Genomic DNA, 6755 nt, shown 5'->3' on the forward strand with positions numbered 1-6755 from the left:
AACAAAGATCATTATGACGTCATGATACAACGTTACGAAATATTACATGAGAAGAAAAAAAAGAAATAAAAACAAAGCCGACTTTTGGTCTGTGCAAGAAAAGAAAAATACAATATGTACAATAATAAATGACAAGTTTGTTTACATAGCAGTTGACTTCACAATCAAATAAAACAGATTTATAATGCGTGAAAATGTTTATAAATCATATAAAGTTTTGCATTGTATGAAGCGTTTAATGGGTACCTGTAAAGTGCGAAACGAAATCGACACGAAACGAAATCTACCGAAACGAAACGAAATCTACCGAAACGAAACGAAACAGATTGTACAACCGAACTCTTTTAATTGTAATTATTAAAAATGGTATCTTAGGCCCCTGTGAAAGTTACCACATATAAATAAAATTCACCTCCCCTTTGATGTAGGCTTTGGGCTTGACTTATACAATTTTTTAAAAATTGGAAGGGGGGGGGGGAGTAAGCCCATAGTACATATCTGATTAAATACCATGTGCAATTAGTTTCAGATTCATAAATTTCAGAACGGAGGGTTACAGTCTCACAGGTCAGAGGTCTGGGGAAACACACTTAATAGACTTATAATAGACGTTGGATCCGCGTTTGGGCATAAATACATGTTTCAGTGTTTTTGCTCTAAAGATAAATCTATGTATACATGTGGATATTGTGTATTTGTATGTAGTATATCAAACGGTGGATTCTAAGTATGTCCTCCCGTTCTCTTTGTAATCTCTGCTTCCCTTGTTCATAAGCCTTTTGATTTTACAAAATGCTGACCTCTTCCTGATATTATTGCATAAAACAAACTTTCTCGGACACCAGCTTCTTCAAACAATGTATATATACCTTGCCTCAGTAATATTATACGGGTTTTCATTTTCAATAATAAAAAAGAATGAAAATAATTGAATAACAACTTATTCGCATATGTAGCAAAACACTTCAATTTCGATGCGTTTTATTCCGTTCTGCTAAAACTAATATCCACACCGATATTGGTATTTAGCGGAATGAAACGGAACCAGATATAGTTACTTAGTTAAGATGTTTTTAACACAAATAAATCTACAGTTAGACCCCCTCAACACATTCTATAAAATGGTGTTCAAGTTACTACTTCCGATAACGCAGAGAAAGTTGATTTATTGAATGATTATCTTCCTTCAGTTTCAAATGTTGATGACAGTCGCAGAAGTCAACCTAAAATTTTCTCTTTATACAGCGATGTTCCGCAATTAATACATATTACAGAACAAGATGTTTTATATAATAACCTTTTTACCCGTTAACAAACAGGTCCTGACTATCAAAAAATGTTAAAGAGTACTACATATTCAAGACTTGTTATCTGATAAATTCTTGGATCATTGTACAATTCCAAACTGTTGGAAAATTGATCACTTTTTGTACAAAACAGATGATCCATCAGTTATGTCAGGAGAAACTAATGTGGCCTTAATTTACAAAAAGCCCCACTTCCGAAAAAAAAAGAAAAGAATTCGCTGTCTTAAACACTTGAACACATGTGAAAATGCGAATACTATATGTATATTGATTTTTGATATTAACAATCCCTCTGACTTTCAGAGTGATCAAATAATAAACCGATGAAAAAGAAAGCTTCAACAAAAACAGGAGAAAATCATGTGGCATTAATTTACACACCAAAAAAAAAAAATCAAAGGCCTGAAGGGCCACAATGGCGTCGTGCTAAGAAAGAAAAGATTATAATGAAACTATGTACTGTCCAGTTTATCAATGCTTCATCCCTTATTGTATGTACACAGAGTAGATATAGCTTTATATAAATCTCAATGGAGAGTCTTCTACCTGTGAATATTTTGATGCCATTGACTACAGTCACACCTTGTTATTGCAAATTCAACAGGACTGAAATTAAATTTGAGATATCCAAGGATTTGCGATAACAAGGATAACACACACACACAAAAGAAGTGGTTTGGACTGGCAACTCTATTTACATATTCCCGATAACGAAGATTAGCTGTACATGTATTAAAAACACACATACAGCTTTGAATTCAAGCAATACCAAGAATATTTATCCTTCATACAGGAATAATGCTTCTAATACATCTGTACAGTAGCTCTTTTCACACAAAAATTCAATTACAGATATATTTTTTTACAATTCCATTCATTTCTTCAGAATATTTTTCAAAGGATTATTTACAATATCTAATGTTATTAAATAATGAAGATTTTTGTGATCAACCATTGCTCTCAATTATTCTCACATCTTTGCTAGCCAAGGGAGTACTCTACAATCCTTGGCACAGATGTAATTCACAAAGAACTGAAAATTTGTGCATTAAGATATTTAGTGAAAAAGTCAACTGTTGTGAGAACTCTCCTTTTAATAGTTGTAAAGGGCAGTATTGCATGTACTTGTTGATAACATAATAAAAACAAGAAATAAGTTTTAAACCAAAATTTTAATAAGAAATATGTGCAACAATGTAAACAACTATGGACCATTTGTAGTATATATCACTGCTAGCATCTCAAGAGATGAAAATCTAGTCAGATTAAAAAAAAAATTTGTTAATTCAGTAACTTTTACCTCCACAAAAACCTTTACTTGAAAGCCTTATAATAATGAATGCTTCCGTGCTTGGTTTGTTTACAATAACATTAACACGTGCCAGTGTTTATATACCGAGTTGACCAATGATTTGCAAACCTACAGATGCGTTAATACCCTACTGAGAATGCTATGTAGTCAAATAAACATTACCTACCCTAAAATATAATGACCATAAATAATCCGCGATACACTATTTCTCAGTTTAAATTTCGCCAACAGCAAGCAATGTTTACAAACAAAACCCACGCTATCTTTCGTCTAGACACGCTATCGTTTCAGACATCACGTGACTTTGCAAATGTAGTTCACATTGAAATTGGAATTTTTATTTGATTTGTTTTTATTTTTTGTGAAAGTTTTTATATGTTAAAGTAAATCAATGTGATAATTTTCATTTGTTTCTCATTAACAACTTTAAAATGTCGTAAATCATTAAACAGTACAGATATTCATACGCCATTACAAAAAGCGCGGGATTTTTCCGCGGAAGCATCGATAGTCTGACACCTTCGGTCGCGTAAACTTTTCAGCTGATTCAGTCGTACACGCTGACTAGATGCCGTTCGAGCAAAGCTCGACGCCATAAAAAACTGGAAAAAAAACCCCACAAAACATAAAGAAAAGAGAGAATTCGGTGTCTTAAGATGCGATTGAACACGTGTGAAAATGCGTCTTCAAAACCAAAACAAATTGCAATCAAAAACTTCACGCATGTTCAAAAACACATGCATGTGTGTGAAAGCAATTATTTCCACCCCCACCCCCATAGGAAAAAAGATAATTCGTTGTCTTAAGATTCTGTACGATTAAAAAGAATGAGCATATTTGAATAACAAAAGACTAATTGTAGGTGTAGAATAACACTTCCATTTCGATGTTTCGTTCCGTTCCATTAAGTACTAATATCCACACGGCTATTGGTATTTAGCGGAACGGAACGGAATCCTATATATATATCTATATGTATATTGATTTTTGAAATTAACAATTCCTCTGACTTTCAGAGTGATCAAATAATAAACTGATGAAAATGAAAGCTTCTACAAAAACAGGGGAAAATAACCTGGCATTAATTTACCAAAAAAACAATCACCCCCCCCCCCCCAAAAAAAAAACAACACAAGAAAAAGAAAAGAGGGAATTCGGTGTCTTAAGATGCGATTGAACACGTGTTAAATGCATCTTCAAAACCATAGTAAATTGCAATCAGAAATTTCAGACATGTTCAAAAACACATGCATGTGTGTGAAAGCAATTATTTCCACCCCCATAGGAAAAAAGATAATTCGTTGTCTTAAGATTCTGTATGATTAAAAAGAAAGCATATTTGAATAACAAAAGACTAATTGTAGGTGTAGAATAACACCTCCATTTCGATGTTTCGTTCCGTTCCGTTAAGTACTAATACCCACACGGCTATTGGTATTTAGCGGAACGGAACGGAATCCTATATATATCTATAGGTATATTGATTTTTGAAATTAACAATTTCTGACTTTCAGAGTGATCAAATAAACCGATGAAAAAGAAAGCTTCAGCAAAAACAATAGAAAATAACGTGGCATTAATTTACAAAAAAAAAAAAAAAAAACACCTCCTGAAAAAACCCCACAAAATAAAAAGAAAAGAGAGAATTCGGTGTCTTAAGATGCGATTATAAAGAATGAGAACACTTAATAACAGACTACTTGGACTTGTAGAGTAACACTTGAAATTCGATGTTTCGTTCCGTTCCGTTAAGTACTAATATCCACACGGCTATTGGTATTTAGCGGAACGGAACGGAATCCTATATATATCTATAGGTATATTGATTTTTGAAATTAACAATTCCTCTGACTTTCAGAGTGATCAAATAATAAACCGATGAAAATGAAAGCTTCTACAAAAACAGGAGAAAATAACCTGGCATTAATTTACCCCAAATATATCACCCCCCCCCCCCAAAAAAAAAAACCCACAAGAAAAAGAAAAGAGGGAATTCGGTGTCTTAAGATGCGATTGAACACGTGTTAAATGCATCTTCAAAACCATAGTAAATTGCAATCAAAAATTTCAGACATGTTCAAAAACACATGCATGTGTGTGAAAGCAGTTATTTCCACCCCCACCCCCATAGGGAAAAAGATAATTCGTTGTCTTAAGATTCTGTACGATTAAAAAGAATGAGCATATTTGAATAACAAAAGACTAATTGTAGGTGTAGAATAACACTTCCATTTCGATGTTTCGTTCCGTTCCGTTAAGTACTAATATCCACACGGCTATTGGTATTTAGCGGAACGGAACGGAATCCTATATATATCTATAGGTATATTGATTTTTAAAATTAACAATACCTGACTTTCAGAGTGATCAAATAAACCGATGAAAAAGAAAGCTTCAGCAAAAACAATAGAAAATAACGTGGCATTAATTTACCAAAAAAAAACAAAAAAAAAACAAAAAACACCTCCTGAAAAAAACCCACAAAATAAAAAGAAAAGAGAGAATTCGGTGTCTTAAGATGCGATTATAAAGAATGAGAACACTTAATAACAGACTACTTGGACTTGCAGAGTAACACTTGAAATTCGATATTTCGTTCCGTTCCGTTAAGTACTAATATCCACACGGCTATTGGTATTTAGCGGAACGGAACGGAATCCTATATATATCTATATGTATATTGATTTTTGAAATTAACAATTCCTCTGACTTTCAGAGTGATCAAATAATAAACCGATGAAAATGAAAGCTTCTACAAAAACAGGAGAAAATAACCTGGCATTAATTTACCCCAAATATATCACCCCCCCCCCCCCCAAAAAAAAAAAACACAAGAAAAAGAAAAGAGGGAATTCGGTGTCTTAAGATGCGATTGAACACGTGTTAAATGCATCTTCAAAACCATAGTAAATTGCAATCAAAAATTTCAGACATGTTCAAAAACACATGCATGTGTGTGAAAGCAGTTATTTCCACCCCCACCCCCATAGGGAAAAAGATAATTCGTTGTCTTAAGGTATTCCATGTATAATGAAAGGATAATGAACAGTTTTGAAGGATTTAGATCAACATAAATGTTTATTGTTAAATAATGATGAAAGTGAAGCAGATGAAATTCACATGACGGGTAAATGATTAGAAGCTGACCTTTTTACACTTAAGACTTTTTGGAAGAGTTGTCTGCCCTTTGTAAAATCAAGAAAAATCTAATTTTCTAAAAATGTGTGTGGTCAATGATTAATTTTATTTCATATTTTCACTAAGAGAAAGTGTTTGTAACTTTCTACCAAGAGATTTGTGTGAAAATATAATTTCTTTTTAAAATATTGAAATAAAACATGCTTTTCCCATATACTTCAATGTTAAATCCTAGGTGAAATAAATCAAGCAGTAAACAAAATTTTGAAAATTCCTATGGTGGATTATTTTTATTTGATGAACCCTTCAAAATGATACCATGATTACAAAAATTCCACCATCCATTTATTAAATATGAAATATGGTCATTACACATTGAATACCTTAAGATTCTGTACGATTAAAAAGAATGAGCATATTTGAATAACAAAAGACTAATTGTAGGTGTAGAATAACACTTCCATTTCGATGTTTCGTTCCGTTCCGTTAAGTACTAATATCCACACGGCTATTGGTATTTAGCGGAACGGAACGGAATCCTATATATATCTATAGGTATATTGATTTTTAAAATTAACAATTCCTGACTTTCAGAGTGATCAAATAAACCGATGAAAAAGAAAGCTTCAGCAAAAACAATAGAAAATAACGTGGCATTAATTTACCAAAAAAAACAAAAAAAACCAAAAAACACCTCCTGAAAAAAACCCACAAAATAAAAAGAAAAGAGAGAATTCGGTGTCTTAAGATGCGATTATAAAGAATGAGAACACTTAATAACAGACTACTTGGACTTGCAGAGTAACACTTGAAATTCGATATTTCGTTCCGTTCCGTTAAGTACTAATATCCACACCGCTATTGGTATTTAGCGGAACGGAACGGAATCCTATATATATCTATATGTATATTGATTTTTGAAATTAACAATTCCTCTGACTTTCAGAGTGATCAAATAATAAACCGATGAAAATGAAAGCTTCTACAAAAACAGGAGA

The sequence above is a fragment of the Ostrea edulis genome, chromosome 2 (genome assembly GCF_947568905.1).
Source record: "Ostrea edulis chromosome 2, xbOstEdul1.1, whole genome shotgun sequence".
Lineage (NCBI taxonomy): Eukaryota > Metazoa > Mollusca > Bivalvia > Ostreida > Ostreidae > Ostrea > Ostrea edulis.